The 23,651-nt window shown below is 39.8% G+C and overlaps 1 pseudogene; it reads right to left on the bottom strand.

Moving 5' to 3' along the window:
- Positions 1-452: 452 nt before the first annotated feature.
- LOC121929143 overlaps positions 453-23,651 on the bottom strand; it is a 25,621-nt pseudogene continuing 2,422 nt past the window's right edge.

The raw sequence follows: 23,651 nt of genomic DNA, 5'->3' as shown, positions 1-23,651 counted from the left end.
TGGTTGTCTTGGACAGAGGGGCAGGATATAAATAAAAAAATTATTTTTATTAATCTTAGTATTAGGGATGAGTGAAAAATTTGTCCCCCCCTGTATTAACTGAAATATTTTTATTATTCAAGCCTCCTAGCCCACCCCACAACACAGTTATACATACATGACTACAACTTGTGTTTTCAAATGTATCAGATTATTAACAAATACAGTAAACAATAAATGTGAAGGAATACAAAGTTTGTACACAAACCAACAAAGAACACACAAATTTGCAACAAAAGGACATCATACAAATTAAAGATGTTTATAACTTCCCATGTCTGCAGGCTCATCAAGATCTTTCACAACAGTCCTGTCCATGGCACCCTTGAGAATCCATTTTCCTGGTCCAAAGTTGCCCTTGTCTCCACTGGAAACTACTTGGGTCAATGCCTCCACATCCTCCATGTCATTCGTCACCAAATCCACCTCCCATCTTTAGTACCCCCAGGGCCATCTGATTTTGATGCTTCACAGTGATTAAATTCCTTAAAGCATGAGAAATTCATATTGTTACATGTTGGATTCAGGCATTTCCAGCCTCTTGCACACTGCTGGCCACCTCCCATGCTCGGAAAGCCACTCTTGTTCCTGCTGCTGGAACCACCAAATTCACCATGGCGCATAGGTCCTTCTTCACCAGCATGATTTCTTCCTCCACAGCCATTCCCAATACATCAGTTGAAATCTGTCCTCTGGGTAGCAAGTGAAACTTTGATGGGGTTGCCTGAGAAATCTTTCTAATCAAACCAATAAATGCCGGCATCTGCAAATAAGGATCATCAAAAGAAACTGTAACCTCTCATTTCAATTTTCCTACCTCATGGTCTGTGTATAGGTTAATCATGGGCTGTCCGGTTTTGTTTCGTTTTGTTGTCTTGATTATGCCAATCTGCTTGAAGCTGTCTGCTACTTACTTGATAGTTCCATTTTCACCAAGTCCCTGAACAAAGGTGGTATTGTTTTCTGTGAGTTTTCCAGTCTATGTGGCTGCATCTGCATTTATCCCTGATGTTTCACCTGCATCTGTGGCTGACATCTTCAGAGGTTGGTGGCATGCATACTCCATATGGTGTGTGGAGTATATATATCCTCCCAAACAAGGGTCCCACAGGTGTATATATGCCACACACTTCAATGCCACCAAGTTCTGAAGATACCCGCCACAGATGCAGGTGAAATATCAGGAGTAAATTCTTCCGGAATGTGGCCACATAGACTGAAAAACCCAAGGAAAACTATGGATGCGGACCATGAAAGTCTTCAACTTTACAAAGGTCGCTTTGTTGTCAGTTATTCTGTTCACCAGCAAAATCATGGCATGATCCTTGGTCCTGTGGTTCACCAAATTTATTGAAACCACCACCTTGCTCACCACTATCCATGCCTTCATGACCACCTCTGTTGCCACCTTTACCACCACTCCAATCGAAGCTACAGTACGTCTATCATGTCCACCACCACCTCTTTCTCCACTGCCTCTGCCATAGTTGTGGTCTGGTTGACCCTCATATCTACCTTGATCCTGGATGCCATAGCTTTCTCCACTACCACTTCCACTCATGAACAATTAATCCTGGGCATAGCCATCAGATCCACTACCACTTCCTCATCCACTGCTGCTGCCATTTCCATACTGACTTTGCTGGCTGTAGCTTTGAGGTAGATTGTAGGAAGGCTGCTACCCATAGGAGATTTGCTGCTGGCTTCCCTATCTTCCCTATCTTACTATTTCAAGGTTGTTGTTTTTTACAGGCCTTACTACTTAGCACCTCTTGGAAACAAATATGGAATATGTCTATGCTTGGAGCTGGATTCACATTAGTGAATCCAGTAAATTTGTACAGAATTGTATTTCATTTCATAGATAAATCTTCTAAATCCACAATGGGATGTTTGCACACTACATATCATTTCAAAAAAAGTCAATACAATGAACATTTCTGCTTTAGATGTGTGAGTTAAATGCCAAACAGATGGAAAATTTTATATGGGGGGAGGGATGGAGAAAGTGTTACATCTTAGTCAAAGGTTACCAAACATTGAATATGCAAATATATTCCCAGAATGGTTTTAGTTTATCTAATCCAGATGTTTGGTAGTTTAAGTAGTTCACAGGACAGATCAAACAGAGAACAAATAAAGTTAGGAAATGGAGACAGCATTTCAATGGAACGCAGGGGTTTAAGATAAAACACAAAATGAAGTATGATGTGTCTTTTTTAATGCACAAATCGACAGACAAAACCTAAGAAATAGTAATAGCTTAATGTAAGTGGTGCGAACTGTAGAGGTGGACAAATCTGGTAGCTTTACCTTCTTCCCCATTCACATTTCTGTTAATCTCACATTCTTCCCATCTCATTTATAAAGAAATAGGAACATTATTATAATTTCTGTTAAAAATTAAATTAATGAAATTGTTATGTATCTGTACTGGCCAAATTCCCACGATGGAAAATACCATGTTGTTCCTCCCTGTCCCATAGGCGGGGTACAGACAGCCCAAAAAGGGTGGCCTGCAGGCTCCTGTTTTTTTGCCAGAGGGAAGCCTCAGCCACCAAACGGCGAGGCTTCCTGCCAGCAGAAAAAGAACCCACAAAAAGCGGGTTCTTTCTATGCTGCAGTGGTGGCATAATGACTGCGCCACAGTGCCCCACTGGCACACTTATTACGCAAGTGCCACGTGGTGCCATGCAGATGCTGCGCGGCACTTGCGTAACAATGGCAGCGCCCATGTGTACAGGGCACCACCATTTTGATGCCCTCATCATGTGCGAGGTTGTGGGGCGTCTGGAAGCGCCACTCTGAGGCACCCCTCGCACGTGACGAGGGCGTCCTTTCCAGCCCATCTGGACCAGGCCATAGTTGCTATAGCTGAGATCCTTTTCCTGGATGGATCAGATATCTCTCTCATGTGCTTAGAAAACACTGTTAAAAAGATCCTGCCATTGTGTCCTTAGCCATCCAGATACATGTGTGCTTTTCGAACTGTCATGGCTCTTCCTGGCTGTCGGTATAACTGCTTTTTAAAAACAAAGATTACTGCAATGTATATATTATTTGCATATTATTCATTGTGATCTTTTCTGCATTTGATATATGTGGCTAAGATCTGTAGGCAACAATGTTCATGTAAAGCTACACACATGCAACATCATTATAACCCTGAGCCCTATTCTGTTTAAAAACTGGTTAAAGCAAGAGAATAAATGCTTACACAAATGCACTTTCCCATGTAGAACTGTACATGTGGTGACTTCTATGGAGTAAGGAACTTGGATAGCATATGCCGGAGAGAACTTGATAAAGTCAGTTTTGTGGTGGGGGGGGGGGACTACAAGTCCCATGGTTATGCTGGGTTAGCAACTGCTTATAATACAAAAAACAACCTTCCTAAAGTGCTGGCCAGGGGAGACACACAGATGCTGTAGGAGAGGTCAATGGCGTTCAGAACATTAGGAGCAGAGGCACTTTCCATAACCTTGTTGATTGCTAATATATTGTTTAATCATGACTGAAGCAGGCTTTGTTCTTCAGATGTTCTACCTAAGATTGGGACTGACACTGGGCAAACTTCCAGATGTCATAGGTGGAGGGTAGCATTTCACCTGTGCATTTCTACATTGTCACTTGCCACTGCCAGGAGTAGGGAAGCATTTTACCTGTTCATCTAAACAGTGAATTGCTAGGGGAGATTTAAGAGAACAATATCACCTCTTTTCTCATCAGTTCAGAACCTATCCCCCACCACCACCACAAATAAATGTTTGTTATTTTGTATTCCAGTAATTGGAAGCTGCTTTCTATGAAGGGTTGGGCTTTGCCCAAAGAGGTATTGAATATGTCCCTCAGCAGCATCTTTCCCAAAAAAAAGGTATATGCTCATGTGACTACAGGTAAATGGAGTTTTAAATTATTTTGATTCAATTTAACACAGTTTAACACCATTTTAAACATAACTCCTTTGTGTTTTTAGATACATGTATTTTTAGGATGTTGCCACACTGCAGAAATAAGACAGTTTGACACCGCTTTAACTGCCATGACTCAGTGCTATGAAATTGTAGGATTTATAGTTGTGAGATATTTAGCCTTTCCTATCAGAGCACTGCGAAGCACCACAAATTACATATCCCATAATTCCATAGCATTGAGCTATTGAGTAAAAGTGTTATCAAACTGCTTTATTTCTGCAGTGTTAGTGTTACTTGTGTTTCATTGTACCTTGTAAGCTACTCAGAGAATGTATTAAAGAAGAGTATGTATTTAGACCTCATTCCCACTACTATTTAAACTGGGTTGCAATTTGGTTTGAACCAGTTCAAACGACCCTGGTTCCCACTTGAAGTGATTCACTGAAGCGATTTGGTGAGGGGGGTGCCATGCACCAGACCCATTTCATCCACATCCTTTTAACGCTGATTATTTTTTTTTTTTTGCATCTTTTTCACCAAATCGATTTAATGAAAGTGTGAACCAGAAGCGGATCATAATCGATTCAAATTTGTCCTTTGACTGGCTGGAGCTGAATCATTTTGAATCAATTCATTCATGAATGTGAACCACAAGTGGATTATTTTGATGCCAGAAAATGACAGAAAATGCAATTGAGCCAAGTGTAGTATAAACCATGATCCGATGTCAAATCAATCCATCGATTCAGATCGCACACCAATTTATCTGTAAGTGGAAATGAGGACATTCAAGATTTTCACATGACATTGCTATATCGTTCCTTTAACGTCCCAAAGTGTAGTGGAATCATCATAAGAGATAGACGATTCCAAAAGATTTTCACATGAGGCTGTTAGTGTTCTTAAAACGTTGATATATCAGAATTCAGCAATAAATGATTACAAAACTATTTCAAAACAGTTACACTCACACACTGGACACAGTAACGTTTCAGCAATGATTTAAGAACACTAACAGCCTCATGTGAAAATCTTTTGGAATCGTCTATCAGTTATGATGATTCCACTACACTTTGGGACGTTACAGGAACGATATAGCGATGTTGTGTGAAAATCTTCTAAGTAATACAGTGCAACACCACATATACTGCCAACAAAATTGCAACCATAGTTGCCTTTTCTTCCCTCCTTCTTTCTCTCTATACTTAAGAGGCAAATAATAGTCACTTCTCTGGTAATCTTGTGTGTGTGTGTGTGTGTGTGTGTAGTCTTTCTTTCTTTCTTTTTAATGGGGAGTATTCAGTCATCTGAACTTTTAGTACACATTGCATCCCCCACATTATATTTTGGGTCTCCATATTTTCATATATGGAGTCAGGCATGTTCTCAGGTATAAATAGTAGTCCCCAAATCTAGTTCTTTGCAGACAATGGCACACAGCATGCACATAGTTGGCCCCCAGTAGGTGCTCGGTGTATTATCTGTCTTACCCTCAGACCCCAGTCTGAGTCATTTCCCACTTTCTGTGGTCTACTCTTTGAACAGGTAAACATTGCCCTTTCTACACCCCACATACTCTGCTATCCAATTTCCATACCTCCATTCCAGTTAGTTCTGAATGCTGTTTCTGTCTGAATTATTATTGTGTGTTTGATTGCACTCTTGCATATTTCTGAATAAAAACCTGAATTTCCCAAAACTTGCAGTTAGTACTGGTGATCCCTCAGTCACCTCCACCCTTTTTAATGTAACAGACTGCAGTGTCTTGTTTGGGACAACCTAGGAATATACAGTTTTGTATATTTAGTCCAGACTTGTTCTTCCAGATTCTAGTGGATTCCAGCTCTCTTCATTCCCATCCAGCATAGCTATTCATCCAAGATTTTATGCACAGAAACATTAGGAGGGCCACAGATTTCCCTCTTCTGCCTTTAGTCTCTAATAGTGTGCAACAATTCCTTGTGAATAAAACCCTATAAGCTCAGTAGGGTTTGTTTCTGAGCAGATATCCAGAGGGTTGTGTATTTAATGTATATTTTTTGTTAGGGTAGTGTCCCTTGCTTTCAAGACTAGGCAAAGAGGCAGAATCCTGAAAAGTGGTGATTAAATTTGTATAGACGAAAGTAGCCCCCAAGAGACAGAGGTACCTAGCATGAATCACATCCCCTTCCTTGTCCTCCGTATTGATCGAGCAGCAATTTACCACACACCTACATTGGCCAAGATGGATTTCATCACCCACATTTCTAAAACTGAAGTGTGTACATGCATGTGTGTGTTTGTTTGTTTGTTTGTTTGCAGTAGAAGGTCAGTGTGTGTGTGTGTGTGTGTGTGTGTGTGTGTGTGAGAACTTATTGATGTACCAAAGATCAGCACACTGTGATGGAGAATGCTCAAGCAAAACCATAGAACATGCTGTTCCTGCTTGCTGATGTTCTGCTACGATTTGTCAAGACAGACACAGCTGCTCTATAAAAAATCAGTTTTGTCCTTGTGGGCAGCACTTATCGTATTTCTATCCTAAAACACAGAGCCAATTTTTCCATGGGAGTGCAACTAACATGAACTGTTTTTCTGTGGTACCATTTAATGCTAATGGAGTTGATTCATACTATGATGTTTCCTACAAACAGATTGTGTGGTTCATTACAGCAAATGTCAACTTACTTTACTTTTTATAATTGTTTAAGGACAACTACCGAGAACACAAGGACCTGGTGAGAAAGCTGGAGTCCTCATCACTACATTACTTCTACTACCTTTGGATTTCATGCCCAATTTATACTACATTCAGGCCCAGATGCATCAGGAGGGAATTAAAATGGCAGGTGCTGCAGCCTCCTTCTTTTCTCTTCTCTGGGCTGAGGGAGTGCTGGCTGGCTGACTGGTTGGCTGGAACTCTCCTGTCACTAGGGACGTGAATAAATCTTGCCAGTGTCTCATTTATGATTGAGGCTGCCTGTGAAGATCTCACCTCTAGCATGAGAACAAGACATCAAAGCCAAGAACCCGTTCAGTATTTGCTTACCATTAAATACACATTCACAAAGTTACACTAAGTTGTACCATTGCAAAAACAACTGCACAGCAGCAACCTTAAGTCAGCAGTCACCAATGTGCCGTTGCTTACAGTTAAGGATACATTCTATTTAGTGTTTTCACATGCACATACTATATGTAGAGAAAGTGAAATCACTTGTGTGCCCATGTGCAACTGATGGAACTACCTTTGCAAATCTATTAGCCTTCCACCATAACTGAGATGGTGTCACTACTGGTGCAACAGAAATTACATGAGTTTAAGGTCAGAACAGAATTTTAGCTTAAGCGAGGTTTGCCCCCATTCCCACAAAAGCTGGTCATGATTTGTTCAATTTGTGCAAATATGTCTCTAATATTTATTTTCCTTGTGAAGCTAGGGAGGGAGATGGTAATCTAACTAACACCAAGAAGGCACTTTTAACTTTTATGCATTTATAGAAACTCACTAAAACTGTTCTCACAAATGTGAAAATTCTGACAAAGGACTCAATCTAACTGAAGTCTATTCGCTTCAGTCGCTTGGCACAAACCTGGGACACCTTCCATTATTCCTAGTGGCCATATTGCCAGAATGATAGAACTTGTAGTCTGCTCACTGGAAAGCATCAGACTGGCAAAGACTTAACAGGCTTTTCAAAGGCTACTGTCCCAATCATTTTATCCCCCATTTTATTATCTGCAAAAAATAATATCTCCATCATCTTCTGTCATTTCATCTCTTACTGTATATGCACCATTCTTGATAATTTTATTGGTAGGCCATCTGGCAAAATGATGGTCTCTGCTTGCCAACTGCACAATTTGGGAACATTGCCTTGTAGAGTTGTAGTAGTCACACTGCTGTTATAAACAAACCATTCAAGCTGAGGGTTTTGTTCTCCTGGCCTTCTGCCTCCCTAGAAAATTTCTCAGTGAGATACCCTTGGATGAAATAAATAAAGCATGATGCTTCCCAAGAAAAGAAGCATTAGACCCAGTTAAACTTTGATTAGGCACATTTCTGCATTACATGCTCCCAATAATGAGGAGTAAACAAGTCATCTTTGCAGGAGGGTGATTTGAAGGCAATCAGAATGCTTAATGAAGATGCTTGGGTATCAGCACACTTCTTTAAAAAAAATCTGCAGCAAGTTGCCACCTTGTGGATTTAATCAAAATACAGAGTCCTACATACATTAAGGCAAATACGGAAGATACATTGCTCCCTACTTTAATAAATCACCCCCCCCCCAAAAAAAATCCAAAAAAGTGTACTAGTAGATAGTTAAGAACTCTCCCCCTAGTCATTCTTTCACTTCCCTCTCTGACACGCCTATGAACATTAAAGCTGCTGGAGGAAGGATGTTATCTGCAACATGCAGGCAAACCCTTTAAATGCCAATGTGACCTTGGCAAGGGTGTTTTTTGTCAAAACCTGAGGAGGCGTACATGGTGCTCTTTGCAGAGTTTGTTGTTAGTGCTTTGGTTTAATAATTCATGAGATGTACTTAACTTGCAAGATTTTAATTATACCTTTATCAGTTCCCCACTTAAAATTCCAATAAAGCAGAACAGGGAGAGAGTAAACTCTACATTTTAAGCTCCAGTGTACCAGGGATAAACTCAGTGGAAATGGATTTCATGTCTTGGTTGACTAAAAGGCTCTAAGACATTAGTTTTACACACTCACATCAGAGATTTAAAAAGTTACTTTTAGGGAGTATAATGGCGGGTTACAGACCGCCATTTCGGACATCCTCGGGATGTCCCAGTTTGACAAATTCCATAACAAATGGCGGTGGCCGTTCCACACGGCTGCTGCCATTTTGATGTAGCGGACGCTGTGCATCTGCATGTCGCGCAACGGAAGTGATGCCACAAGTGCGCGACTAGTGCCTCGCGGTGTCACTTCCAGGCCGCAAGAAGGAGCGCGATTTTCACGCTCCTTCTTGGCAGCATCCGGGAACCGCGCCGTTTGGCTGCTGCGGTTCCCGGACGCTGCAACCGGTGGCAGCGGCAGACCGCCACTTCTCGGCAGTCTGTAACGCACCTATGTCCAGAATCCCACAAGGATTCTGGGAGTTGTAGTCCAAACAATAACTTTTCAGAACTTTGGCATGTACACAGCACTGCTTTACACAATGCAGTCATAAAATTAGATGACCACATTAGTACCCCATTCTCATTAAGAGACAAAAGGAACCTGAAGATGAGGTGCCTATAACTCAATTTTGAGGCTGTTTCAAAATGTGGATGTTTTGTTGCAAAATAACTGTAAAACTTTGGCACAGATTCAGAGAAAATCAGACAGTGTTGGGGGCTGGAGAGGTTTTTCCTTGGAATCTCAAGTTCAAATGTCTGTATCTAAGTTTTTGGGCTGTTGCGAAAAGCAGGGTTTTTTAACTGCAAAACAATTGCCAAACTTTGGCACAGGTTTGGAGGTGATTCCAAATTCCATGGTTCATAGTAAACTTTTACTGGGAGCCCCAAAGCTTAGTTGTCTGTAACTCAGTTTGGAGGCTGTTGCAAAATGTGGGGTTTTGGATATAAAACTTTGCAAAATTTTCAGGGTTCATAGTACAGATATAGTACCTCTTCTCCAGCACAACTGGGATCAAGTTTTGGATGCTTTGAATGTACTCTGCCATAGAGCCATGACTCTTCAAATACTGTTAGAATGATCAAGTATGCACATACAAACTTGCAAGCAGAATATCCAAGGATGCACGTGTGTAAAAGTACATAAAACATAATAAGAAAAAATTATAACATCATAATCTCTCACTGTTGTATGCAGGTCTTGATCATATATAAATATAATCCACACTGTGTATGAGTATAGTGCTGAATTACCAAGAACACAACAATATACCTGGCTTTCTTATTTTACACATGAATTTATATCAACTTATTTTTGAATATATGAATTCTGACTATTTATTTAGTTATTGAATGTATGTCCTTCTTTTCTCCCAAGATAGGATCCAAATTGGCTTACAATTATTAAAATACGATGAAGCCAAAATATTAATTTACAAAAGTTAGCAAGAATTAAATACTATATTATTTTTAAATGCTTTAAAACATTTCAAAACATTTAAAACATAATTACCAGTAAAAGTTTTAAAATGCAAGATACCATTTCCCACAAACACTACTGCTCCATCATTAAAATTTGAAGGCCTGCCAGAATAAAAATGTCTCCACCTGCCAGAGGAAAGAGAGCAGGAGGGGAGCTGAACAAGCCTCCTCTAGAAGAGATTTCCATAACCTGGGAGCAGCCACTGAAAAGCTCTCTCCTGAGTCCTCTACAAATGTGCCTGTGAAGGTTGTGGGATTGAAAGAAAGTCCTCTCCTGCAGATCTTAAATCTCAAGTTGGCCTGTATAAAGATATACAGTGTGTCTGGACCCAAGCTGTACAGAGCTTTAAAGGACTATTTATGTCTAAGCTTTGCTCCACTAAAACTAAGGTAATAAATACACAAAGGAACTTTCAGGTCATCTGGGTTCTTCTGCAAGTGTTCTCTACTCCCTTGAGCATCAGGACCAACAACAACTGAACAGGAGGAACGTATATCCTAACTCAAAAAGCCACACACTTTTCATCAAATTTAGCAGTGTATTTTTTCTAGAGAAAATTTCCTTCATCTATTCTTGGGTTTGTCTGAATCTTTGTGTTAGTTTATATTAGCAATCACACATTAGCCACAGCAATCCTGTGGACAAATCAACACATTATCTAGAGAAGAGCCTTTCCATTGCTACTTCTTCCTTGAAATGAAGAATTAAAGAAAATACTGCATTCAACTGGGACCAGCTTTTTATTTCTTTTCTTTTCCTTTTGCTAGACAAGGCTTTCCTGTGAGGCTTCCATCAACTTGTGGTTTGGATTTCAACCAGAATTACAGGGAGAACTGCCTCTCTCAGGATTTCTTAGCCAATGCACAAAAGCATATGAAGCAACAACAAAAGGAGAAAAAGAAATGAAAACAAGAAGAAAGGAGGGAAAAAACATTATCCAGACATGGTCAGGGCTTAAATAAAGATTTATTTGAAAAGATGTCCAAAGATTTACAGTTAACTTGCATTTTGTAGAAATCTACAAGGTATCCTGTTGTAGTTACTCAGCTTCCAGAGGCCAAATTTCATAAATGGAAAGTAAGGGGAAGTAGATCATAGTTCAGAAAGATACAGAAGTAATATGATATACTCTGCTTTACTGTACATGTTCATAATAAGCCACTGCTTATACTGGACAAACTTTTTAGCTACTACAGAGATTTTTCTATATAAGAGGAATAAACCACTAGTTCACATGCACCTCAGCTGACCTCTCTCTCTCTCCTCTCCCTGGACCCCTAGGGCAACATCAGTTTCAACAGAATATATGTTTTGCCAAGCTCTGATTGAAAGAGATAGAGATAGCAGACTTGGTGAGATCCTGGTTACAGCCACTATCACAACACTTTCTGTATAGAGAGAACAAAGTTGAAGGAACAGGGTGAGACTATATATATGCCCTGAGTTGGCTCCATTCCTATGTTAGATAGGGGAAATGCTGTTATGAAAAGAATCCGAGATTTGCAATCATTTCCGCTAGGAACATAATAATAAATAAAGTGTTTATTTATAGCCCGCTTTTCCTGGGAGATCAAAGCAGGTTACAACAGAGTACTACACAATGTACAATTTACAAACAGTATTCATATAAAAACCACAACAATACATCAGATTAATTAAAAACAGAGTAAAAAGTTACAAGATAAAACCAGACAAACTAGCATAAAGTGCTGGTGCAACGGGGAGAGAGCAGATCTCATAGCATCTGGGGGAAAGCCTGTTGGAAGAGGAAGGTTTTTAACTTCTTCCTGAACAGGTCAAGGGAGGTAACCGAGCGGAAGTCACCGGGACGAGAGTTCCAAAGCTGCGGGGCTGAGCTAGAAAACACCCTCTGTGCAGTCACGGAATATCTCATGTCAGGAACCCTCAGGAGTTGCTTCCCGGCTGACCTGAAAGCGCGGGGCAGATTATATAGGGAGAGGCGGTCCTTCAAGTACCCTGGGCCCAAGCCATTTAGGGCTTTATAGGTAATAACCAACACCTTGTATTGTGCCCAGAAGTGAATGGGCAGCCAATGCAGATCGTATAGGACAGGCGTTATATGGCTGGTCTTGGAACATCCCGTGACCAACCTCGCTGCCATATTCTGCACCAATTGAAGCTTCTGGGTTTGGTACAAGGGTTGCCCCATGTAGAGCGTGTTACAGAAATCCAACCAAGAGTTCATCAGAGCATGTACCACTGTTTCAAGGTCCCCCCAGCCCAGGTAGGGTCGCAGCTGGCGTATCAGCCGAAGCTGATAACAGGTGCTCCTGACTGTCGCATCCACCTGAGATGTAAGGTGGAGTGATGAGTCCAGAAGCACCCCCAGGCTGCAAACTGAGTCCTTCAGGGGGAGCGTGACCCCATTCAGGACAGGTGGACAAATCTCCATCCCTGGGCGCGGGGAACCTATCACGAGTACTTCCATTTTCTCTGAATTCAAGCTGAGTCTGTTTTCCCTCATCCAGCCCATTACTGACTCCAGACAGGCATCTAGAGGAGAGATGCCATCCCTGGTCACTGCATCAGTTGGAGACACAGAGAAACATATTTGGGTGTTATCAGCATACTGATAACACTGCACCCCGTGTCTCCGGATGATCTCTCTCAGCGGTTTCATGAAATGTTGAATAGCATGGGGGACAGAATGGCTCCTTGAGGGACACCAGATGTAAGTGCCCTCTTATCGGAGCACACGTCCTCCAGCTGCACCATCTGGAATCTGCCCGAGAGGTAGGAACGGAACCACTGGAGCGCAGTGCCCCCGATAACTAACTCCCTCAGGCTTTCAAGAAGGATACCATGGTCAATGGTATCGAAAGCCGCTGAGATGTCTAAGAGCACTAACAGGGACACGCTACCCCTGTCCATGCCCAGACGGAGATCATCGACCAGGGCGACCAGGGCAGTCTCGACTCCATAGCCTGCACGAAAGCCAGTTTGAAATGGGTCTAGAAAATCTGTTTCATCCAAGACCGATTGAAGTTGAAAGGCAACCGCCCTCTCGATCACCTTCCCCAAAAAAGGCAGCAGGGAAACAGGCCGATAATTACTTCGAATCAGGGGGTCTAGGGAGGGCTTTTTAAACCGCGGTTTTACAATGGCCAATTTCAAGCTGGATGGAAAACGTCCTTCCCTAAAAGATGAATTAATTATGTGGCGCAACATAACAGTTACAACCGACCCCCCCCCCCCCCCGCCGCCCACCAAAAGGGACAGGGATCGAGAGAGCACGTTGTCTTCCTAACACTTCGAAGGATCTTGTCCACTTCCTCGGTACTCACAGACTCAAAATGATCCAGTACAATCGAGTCCACAGAGGCTCTGGGGACCTCTACTCTGGATCCTGAAGAAATACCGTTACCCATGGGAAGATCAATGATTCCTTGTAGGAGGGTTGCAGGAACTGATGAGCTGTCTCACATGGATATCTCAGTTAACTCTTAAGAATGTGGATTTCTCTTTCTGGCAGGATCTCCCACTAATTGCTCTGTCTTATTCAGTTACTTGCTTCTAAAGTTGTGCAGTCCTGAGTTTCATTTTCAAATAAACTGAACTAGTGTAATTTACACATGAAAGTATAACAGAAAAGGTTTCCATTCTAGTTAGAGTGTTACTGTACATTGAGATTTATGAGATCTAGGTTCAAGTTTTCACTGAGCAATAAAACTCACTGGTGACTTCAAGTCAATCTCTCTCTCTCTCTCTCTCTCTCTCTCAACATGATGTACCTCATAGTGTTATTGTAAAGATGAAGTAAAAAGGAGAACTATGTAGTCTACCTCGGACTCATTGGGAGGCAAGGTGTAAACATTTTTAAAAAGACTAACCACTTATGTGTTCTGTATCGGATGATGGCCTTAGTAATTCAATCCTGGCCATTTTCACTTCCTTTTAAATAATGAACCTATCGTCACACGTGCATCAAAATCTTTTCTACACTGCATTTCATATATAATTATATACATTGTTTTCTGACAAAGACATTTTGAATCAATCTTAAACCATTAGAATGCAAAGAGACCCAGATGGATAAGAACACTGGACCTACACATTTCATAGTTCCTTGTGCTTGATAGATAATTGGATTTATTCCACAAAGGGTTGCTTTCTATGTGCAAGTGAAGCTGTATCCAATGCACGTGATAATCCTGCCAATTTTTAAATTCAGATTTTTTTAAAAAATATTATGTAACTATACGGCCTCATAGGAGTCCCAAAAAAACCAGCTGCTTAGCAGATTACTATGTATGCATAGTTTGATTGTTGCTCAGAAAAGTTCCTCTCTTGCACTGCAAGTTTCATCATCCCATCCCATTTTGTGTGCATCTGAATTGAGATTTGGGAATGGTCTTCATAATGACATGATGGGCCTGCCTCCAAAATCTCACTGCCTGAGCTCTTCCTGACACTTTTTTACTGGCAAGCACCAATTTGGCTTTAAAGTACAGATGGAAGGAAAATATTCTAAAATAATGTTTCACATAATGTGTTTCAGGACATGAGTCAACAATGCAATGTGGCACCTAACCAGGCCAATGTGATTTTAGGCTGCATCAATAGAAGTATATTGTCTAGATCAAGGGAAGTAATAGTGCCACTCTATTCTGCTCCGGTCAGGCCCCACCTGGAATATTGTGTCCAGTTCTGGGTAGCACAGTTTAAAAAGAAATTTGCATTATGTATGTATTTATATGCCACCTTTTTCCTACATTGGGACCCAAGGTGCCTTACAAAAAAAAACTAGTATGTGATAAAGCTGAAAATACCGATAATTAAAAGTTTAAACACAATTGAACAACCTATCATATTATAACATAATTTAAAAGCTGTTTTGTTCATTTTTTGGGGGGGGGAGTAGAAAACAGCATTAATTTATTTTTATTTTTTGCGCAGGGAACATATTTTCTAAGTAGAAATATCATTTTTTTTAAATGCAGAAAATACTGTTTTCTATACCAAAAATAAAAGTACAAATTTTGCACAGAGTGAATCCCCAACTACAGCCATTTCCTGTGTTGGAGACAGTATTTGCTGCACATAAAATAATGTCTGTGCAGAAATATTATTTTCTGTACAAAAAAAAATGCTGCATTCTGCGCAGAAATGCTATGTGTAAATTTTTCACATAAGTGTCAAACTCCAAATAGGTTTTGAAAACTGCACAGTTTTTAATGACTTTCTCACAACAAGAAAAAAATAGGTAAAATTCTGCACTGCTTCCTTATAGAATGAAATGAGCAAAGAATTGTGTCACTAATTGAAAGTGAAGAAACTTTGGCTCTGCGGAGGGTTTGGACTTCACCTTCCACAGTCCGTTACCATTGGCTATGCTGAATGCAGAGTGGAATAACTGGAGGAAGAGATTTCTTATCCATACTTTAAAGTGCTAATCTAAGTTGGTGTCTAAAGATCTAGGAATCCAAAATCACAGCTGTGTTAAGTCCAAGAGAGATCAAGCCTTTCCACATTTAGAAAGAAACACATGCTGTAGAGTCCCAAAAACAAGTTTCACTGCGGAATCTAGTCTTTCTTCAGGAGCATTTCTGCTCACCAAGGGATAATACTGCCAATAACACTCATCTGACATTTATGCTTAACTAGAATACAGACTGGACCCTAAGTTAAATGTTGATTGTGACAAAAATTTTCAACTGCTTCTGGAGCATAATTTACACATTATTATCAAAGGGATTTCAGTCATATTGTAAGTAACCAATTTATAGCTCAACAGTAGATTAGGCGTTCAAGACCAGCAAAAGGGCTCAAGCTCAACTCAGGCTTGCATCCTTCTGAGGTCACTAAAATGAGTACCCAGACTGTTGTGGGCAAATTAGCTTACAGTTGTAAACCACTTAGACACTGCTTAGGTGATATAAAGCAGTATATAAATGAAGCTTGTTTGTTTTGAGATTGTTTGTAACATTAACTGAAACTGTCTATATCTGACAACAGACCATGCAATCAAAAGAAAGGAATGAAGAAGACAATTAACTGATTTTAATCTACATAGACTTTCTAGGAACTCCCAAAATGAGAAAATTATTTAATATTATGGAATTGTGATACTTTAATAATGAAAATAAAAATGTATGACTAACATTCTATTAGTGACATAAGAAAACATATGTCACATTTATGCCTGCATGTCTCCCATCCCCCCCCCCCCCCCCACTTTTTTTTGGTCACTGTCGAAGTAGGAATTCTCTACCTCCCAAAAATGTATTTTTGTTTTTAATGCTTCCAACATAGTCACAACAATTAAGGCATTCTCTGGGACCTCCCAGGAATTCTTTGAAAGTCCTGTGCAACTTGCTAAAGTCAGCAAGCCAGACGCATCTCAGCCATAACCTGTTCTTCACCAGCCAAAAAATGTCCCAGTGCAAGTGAGGGATCCTGTGGAAGGAAAGTGAATCCTGTTACTTGGGAGAAGGCAGATGTATCATAGTTCCACTGTCGTTGTTCAGCCATGTATCATAGTGTATGACACACCACTGGTGAAAGATCTCTGCCATAAACCATATCTAAATCAAATGTTAATCCTATCTCAAACAGACCCATCGAAATCAATACTTCAACTAGTGGTGACTAAAAAGTACCATTTAGGACTACTGTTGGATTTTGCCCTATATAATACACACGGTGAAGACCTTTTTAAAATAATAATAATAAGGCTAATAATATTCCAGCTATCTACAAACCATTAATAAAGGTTGATGAGAAAAATAAAATAAAAATAAATCTGATTAATTATACTCACCAGTGTTTGGACTATATAAGCTACAGGCTTTTGACAGAGCTAATTAAACCTGTTTGAAGTAATGAAACCATTTCATCTAAGTGCATAATGTATGGCACACCATTTGTATATTATTTGAAAGTCCCAGATTAATGTTCTGAATTATTACATAGCTGGTCAGTATATCATTTGAAATGCTCACCTCATTAAGCCAGTGAGTCACACATCTTTTGAGCCGTACAAACTCTTTCAAGAGAGGTTAGCTATAACTGTTAAAGCCATCCTAAGAATTATTTTGAATGTTGGTCATGACCTTCTACATGAACTCGACATTTCTGTTTTTTTACTATTCTATTTAGCATTTATTAAATAGTATTTACTATTGCTATATAGTGAATAATGCCTGCACAGTGCACTTCTGAGAGATTGGAGACCTATGTAGAATAATGGAATACTTTCAAGATTTGCAGTACATCGGTTTGAGATAAACATGTATATATGTGCAAGAATGCAAGGACAAGTCCTGCAGGGGGAAAAGTTACAAATCCAAAAAAGCTCTATCAGTGTTAGCATGGAAAAGGAAATTATCAGATTCTGCTTGAAGCCAGGATTCCCCAGAGGTTAGAAGCACAGTTGACTTGTTTTCCAATTCTGAGTCTGTCTGTACTCATTGGTTACTTCAATCGACTGATTACAATGGATAGTGGGTAAATGGTGGAAAAGGAGAATTAAAAAGAGGAAGGAGGGAGGGAGGGAGAGAGGGGGAGAGAGGAGACGAGCCTTTAAAAACACTCTTAACTACAATTGACATAGAACACTCTGGAAGCTCCATCTCTTTGTCATTTGGAAAAAATAAACAGTCTTAATCTTCATCTGGCAGAAAGATAACCCAGATGACTCATTAGATTGCCTCTGTCACCAACTCCACTAGTTCTTCTGTTGAATAAACAATTTTGAAGTGTCTTGCTCTGGTTTACGAGAAGCAAGAAGGATATAATATCTTGTATCATGATAAACTCATTATAGTGTCCATGATGAATCCATTCCCTGTCAGTGAATGTGTGAGTGGAAACTACTCATTGTGGAGTTTCCTGGGAAATTCTGAGCTGATAGATAAAAGAAGAAGAGCAGCACAAGGAGTGGAGGGGAACTGGCCCATGTGTTCTAGTACTGTATTATTTGCAGACTGATACAGTTTAGATTGCTGTTTTGATTTTACATGCATGGTTGTCTGTACAAGTGTGCACCATAGTGCTCTGATATGTGGTGTTTTAATTATTGCACTGCTATTTTTTTAAGTGTATATTTCCTATTGACTGTGATTTAGCTGCCCTTTAACATTTCTAATTTTTCTGCTTTAAAACTTTTACATTAGTTTATTGCATTGGATAAAAATTGCATTTCAACATCTAGATCAAGCTGGGTTATGGGTGCAGCTATGGTGGGGGCAAAATAAGGATGTTTGCCTCCTCCCCATGAAATTTTCCTTCAGTTCCCAAATTCCTGCCATTACAAACAATGAGACACAGAAAATCATTCACAACTAGAATTCTTGTATTTCCTGTGCTTGCATTCCCTTGGTAACTTAGCCGATCCATTATCTTTGGACACCTTAAATGAATTTCTCCATTCTCACTGAGGTTTTATGTTACTTCAGAGCTAAAAATATAGGAACTAAATGAAACTTCATTAGGAGGAGCAGAATTCTTATTTGGGGGACAACACTCTAATTCCACAAACATCCCAATAGTTACACACCTGGATGAGGCAATCTGTGGCCTTCCAGATATCAATGGTTTCCAGATATCTTTGGACTTCAGCTCCCACATGTTTCTGGCCTAAAAGCCAATAACAGCTGATGGGAGAAGTGTTCCCCAGTCTCAATACAGATGAACGTTAACATCTATACATTTTCAAAGAATCATAAGATTATAGAATAATGCTGTTGGAAAAGACTATCAGGTCCATTCAGCGCAACCCCCTGCCATGCCGGAATACACAATCACCCTTGACAGGTGGACATGCAGCCTCTGTTTGAAAACCTCAAAAGAAGGAGATTCCACCACTCTCTGAAGCAGTATATTCCACTGTCAAACATCTCTTACAGTCAGGAAGTTCTTCCTAACATTGAGGTGGAATCTCTTTTCTTGTACCTGGAATCTATTGGTCCATGTCCTAGTCTCTGGAGAAGCAGAAAACAAGCTTTCTCCACCCTCAACATGACATCCCTTCAAATATTTAAACATGGCTAACATATCACTTCCTAACCTTCTCTTCCCCAGTCTAACAATACCTAGCTCTCTGTGTCTCTCCTCATAGGGCATCATTTCCAGACCTTTCACCATTTTGGTCACCCTCCTCTGGACACATTCCAACTTGTCAACATCCTTTTTTGAATTGTGGTAACCAGAATTGGTCACAGTATTCCAGGTGAGATCTGACCAAAGCAGAATAGAGTGGCACTATTGTTTCCCTCAGTCTAAACACTATACTTCAGTTGATGCAGTTTAGCAGCTTAGAATTTCATTTGCTTTACTAGCTGCCACATCACACTCTTTTATATTGTTCCTGTTTGTTTATATAAATTGGCTATACTTGGTGGAGTGGACATTATTTTTGAAATGTCAACAGCAATTCAGGGAAGAATTAAAAAGCACAAGCAGAGCAATTATATATTTGTTGCTCTTGCCTTTTGAGCCCTTCTCTCAGCCTTGGGAGCCTGAATAATCATGCCAACATGTATGGAACTCGGTACACTCAGCAACAAGTTCAAAGCAGGTGAGTTGTGTCCCCCTGGATTTTCTCTATTGTGTCCACCTGGATTTTTGCTTACAGCACCAACACAGGTAAGAGATGGTAAGGAAGAAGGATTGCAGTAATCTGTAAAGATTCCATCTGATTCATTAAGCATCTACAGTGGGCCCTTAGTATCCTCTGGGGTTTGGTTCCAAGAACCCCCCCCCCAATGATACCAAAATCCATGGATGCTCAATTACCATCAAATACAAAAGCATAGTAAAATTGTGTCCCTTATATAAAGCAGCAAAAATCAAGGTTTGCTTTTTGAAAATTATATTTTTTAAAAAATATATTGTCAAGCCATGAATCTATGGATAAAGAATCCGTGGATACAGAGGGTCAACTTTATAATGCATTTTACGTGAGACCACCTATATATGTTTCTGAAAACAACAAATGGATTTTGTGCCAAAAACACAGTTTGTGTAGTGTTTTGTGCACCAAAAAGATAGTTTCTACACAAAAATTATTTTTTTCTAAATAAAATAAAATTTATTTTCAACAAAAATGTTCCAAAATATGAAAAATATTTGAAAAATGCACAAAAACCCTCATTGTTTCATGTTGCTCTTAGAAAACTGTTGAAATCAGTCTTCCGTGTGATAACAAAATAAATGAAGGTTTACATACCTGCTTCCAAGGCTACTTTCTCCCACTGACCATTTCCATGCACAAGATGTGTCCTAGAGGCCCTTCAAGAGGTCTGCCTGCCAGTAGGGAGGATGGCTGAAAAGAGGGCTTCCTTTGTGATAGAGTCCCATTATTGAACAAGGTTTATCAGGAACCAAATAATCTGACCTTTTGATGATAAGCAAAGTCAATGTTTTTCATTTCCCAGAACTTCTGAATTTGTTGATTTAAATTCTGCTTCTACTGACTCATTGAATCTTAATTAGGTGTTATTTTTATTTTTATTTTAAGTTATGTTGGAAATCATTGGGTTGAAGAGAAGGGAAGCAAATGTTTAAAATGAAATAATAAAGAGGGAAATCAGTGTCAAAATAATTTTCTAATTAATAGGTGTCATTTCTTAAACATTCATTTAATACATTCTTTACCACTGTTCTCCTGCTCTGTATGGGATTAGTGATGTCAGCTATGCAGACTGTAATAATTGTTAGAGCTGGCAGAAATAAAACACTCAGTTATGCTTTTTAGTGTAACTTTTGACATTACAATCTATCAAAGCAAATGTATAATGAATTTAGAAAACCAGCCTTTAATTACCTGGCAAAAAAAGAATCTGCGATCACTCACTATACAAAGCTGATAATCTCTGGATACAGTGGAAGCATTTTAAAGGTCCACTCTATTTCTTCATGAGGCATTAAACTAATCCTAACATATGAAGTTAAAAGCAAGCATTCTTAAATTGGATAGATGATAATGGGCAAACATACCTGCAGTAGTTACTGGCCAGAATCCTGTTGCTGCATTTTGCTGGCACAACTAAGCACCTGTACATAGTAGTTGTAGGTGGAGGAAGCCCATAGGACCTGCAGCCATGAAGGAAATATGGCACTGTTGTCCTCAAACCTGGCAAGTTCTGTTTGCCTTCACTTGACAGTTGTGCAACCATGGGAGAAATGAGTGCACTATCACAGTTATGGCTATTATCAGCTGGCTGCATATGTGGCTCCTGGCTATCTTTCATACATCACCATGTGTACTGCTCTCCATGATAGAGCTTCCAAAGGGAAAACTCGAAAGAGTTCCCATACTTTTAGTGGCCATGTAGAAGAGTGAGTTTCAACAGCAACCTGCTGAAACCACTTCTTCTACAAAATCATATAATTAAAGGTATAGGAACCCAGTTTTCAATCTGGCAACCTTAATTGGTGATGATGATATGATTTAGCTGTACCTCATACTGGTAAAGTGGAGAATGTCCTTTCTCTAATACAGTACCTCAAACCTTATTCCACAGGCTAAAAGCCATAAAGCACAAATCCTTTGTTTGTTGTGGGTTTTTTGGGCTATGGGGCCATGTTCTAGAAGAGTTTATTCCTGACGTTTCACCAGCATCTGTGGCTGGCATCTTTCTCTGAAAGTTTCTTACTGTTCCTTTTTGCAGTCCATTCAGAACCACACCAGTGGGCAAACTCAAAACTGCAGCATTTGGTTGCTGCAGTCCCCTAGTGGTTCCCCAGTGATCAGGACTGCCCCATCTGTTTTGCTCCTAAGTCAGAGGTGGCAGAAGATCAATAGCGTTCTAATTGTTCCTGGACTCAGACTCCCATTATCCCATCCTGCTCATAGTTAATGGTCAAGAATGTGTTCCAGCAGTATCTGGAGGGTCACTGATTCATCACTGCTGTTCAAAATGTGGGGCAATTTTAGCATGAGCAAACATTTTATATAGGGTTTGAATCACTCAAAATTATTCTTCAATACATTATGATCTATTATTTGTTATTATCATACATATAAGTCATACAATTATTTGTTGATAAGAATAGCCAGAAGAAAAGTGGTGGGACGACATCAAAAACCAAAACAGCCATACCACCATAACACAATTGACCCCATTGATGCTGATGATTACTTAATGGATGAAACAGCTTAAAGTTGCTCAGAAATATATTACATTATTTTCCACATTTCTGGAGCTTAAGGAAAAAGCAGTTTTTATCAACCGATGAATACATTTACAAATGTTTCCTTGCCAACCCCATTGTGTTTGTATTCCCACTGATATACCAATCACTTTTAACATCTTGTATTCATGTATTCGATTATAATTTTGATTTATTTATTATTTATTTACTTCTTTTATATGGCACCTTTCTCCCAGAATGGGACCCAAGGTGGCTTCCAAGATTTCTGTCATTACTTTGGGGATTTATGGCTGTCAATGACCAAATGTGACTCCCAAAACCTACCTCTTAAGCTCTGACTACAGATATCTTGATCACAGTGTGCACTGAGACCAGCAGCTGTGGTGGAACCACAGGGCATCTATCTAGCTGTCCAGCTCAATGTGCTCCATGACTAGGAGAGCACTGCATTCAACATTTTCCAGTGTCCTGTTATTCAATGCCTCAGAAGCCTTTCAGTTTGAGTAGTTGTGAGGAAAATTTGGATGTCTTGGAAAAATTTGGATGGGTGTCACTGGACAGAAGAAGCTATGCCAATGGAGCCTCTTCATTGTAGCTATCTCTGATGATGTAGTGTCATGGCCAATGTATGTTATTCTGTAACTCAAATTATCATTTTCAGTGTTAATAATTGCAAACACAAAATGTAGCATACCACCTAAGTGCAATTTCTGCTACAACCCAAATTACGGCAAGTTATTTAACCAAAAAGGAACACATGAATATCTTAGCCAGATGTCCCACTGAATTCTACAGTTGTTTGCCACCATCAATCATCTTCATTGTGTCAACCTTTGTTCTAAGCAGCTTGTCATCACATAGGATGCTCTTCTAGGAATGCCATCCTGTTTTCTCCCAATGGTGAAAGAGGCCCAGAGGTAGGCAGGATGTTTCATTTGATGTTGAGGGATGCATAAATACAATTATGAATATAAATGTTCTTCTGCCTAATTATACTGTACACACAGACAGCTTATGCTATGGTTTTATGTATAACCCATAGAAATACTGATTATTCTGGTCTAATGAGGTATGTGCATGGGGCACTGTGAGTCCAATCATTACTACACTAATTGACTGTTTTTCAAATGTCACTCCTATGGAATAATTAACCCACATCGTGCATCATATCCCATGTTAAGAAGAGCTGCTGAATAAATTAGTTCAAAGCGGAAGGTTTGGCAAAACAAGCAAAACTTGCTTAAGGAAATACACACATTACAGAAAGGATTGTGAACAGAATCAGACTATTTTTGAAAAACTAACCACTAAGAGGCTCAATTTAGAGAGAAATGCTAGCTGTCACCAAGTTGCTAGGCAACATCCCTCTTTGTCATCACTATTTGTACCCAGGTCTGTTGATCAGCTCAGCCCCATGGGTGACCTCTGCTAGTACATAACTTTCATCCTTCGGCCCGGGAAGGAGTGAATAGACTGGC

Source organism: Sceloporus undulatus, chromosome 4 (assembly GCF_019175285.1).
Source record: "Sceloporus undulatus isolate JIND9_A2432 ecotype Alabama chromosome 4, SceUnd_v1.1, whole genome shotgun sequence".
Taxonomy (NCBI): Eukaryota; Metazoa; Chordata; class Lepidosauria; order Squamata; family Phrynosomatidae; genus Sceloporus; species Sceloporus undulatus.
Note: the sequence above shows the minus strand (reverse complement) of the source record. Positions and strands in the feature narration are given on the sequence as shown.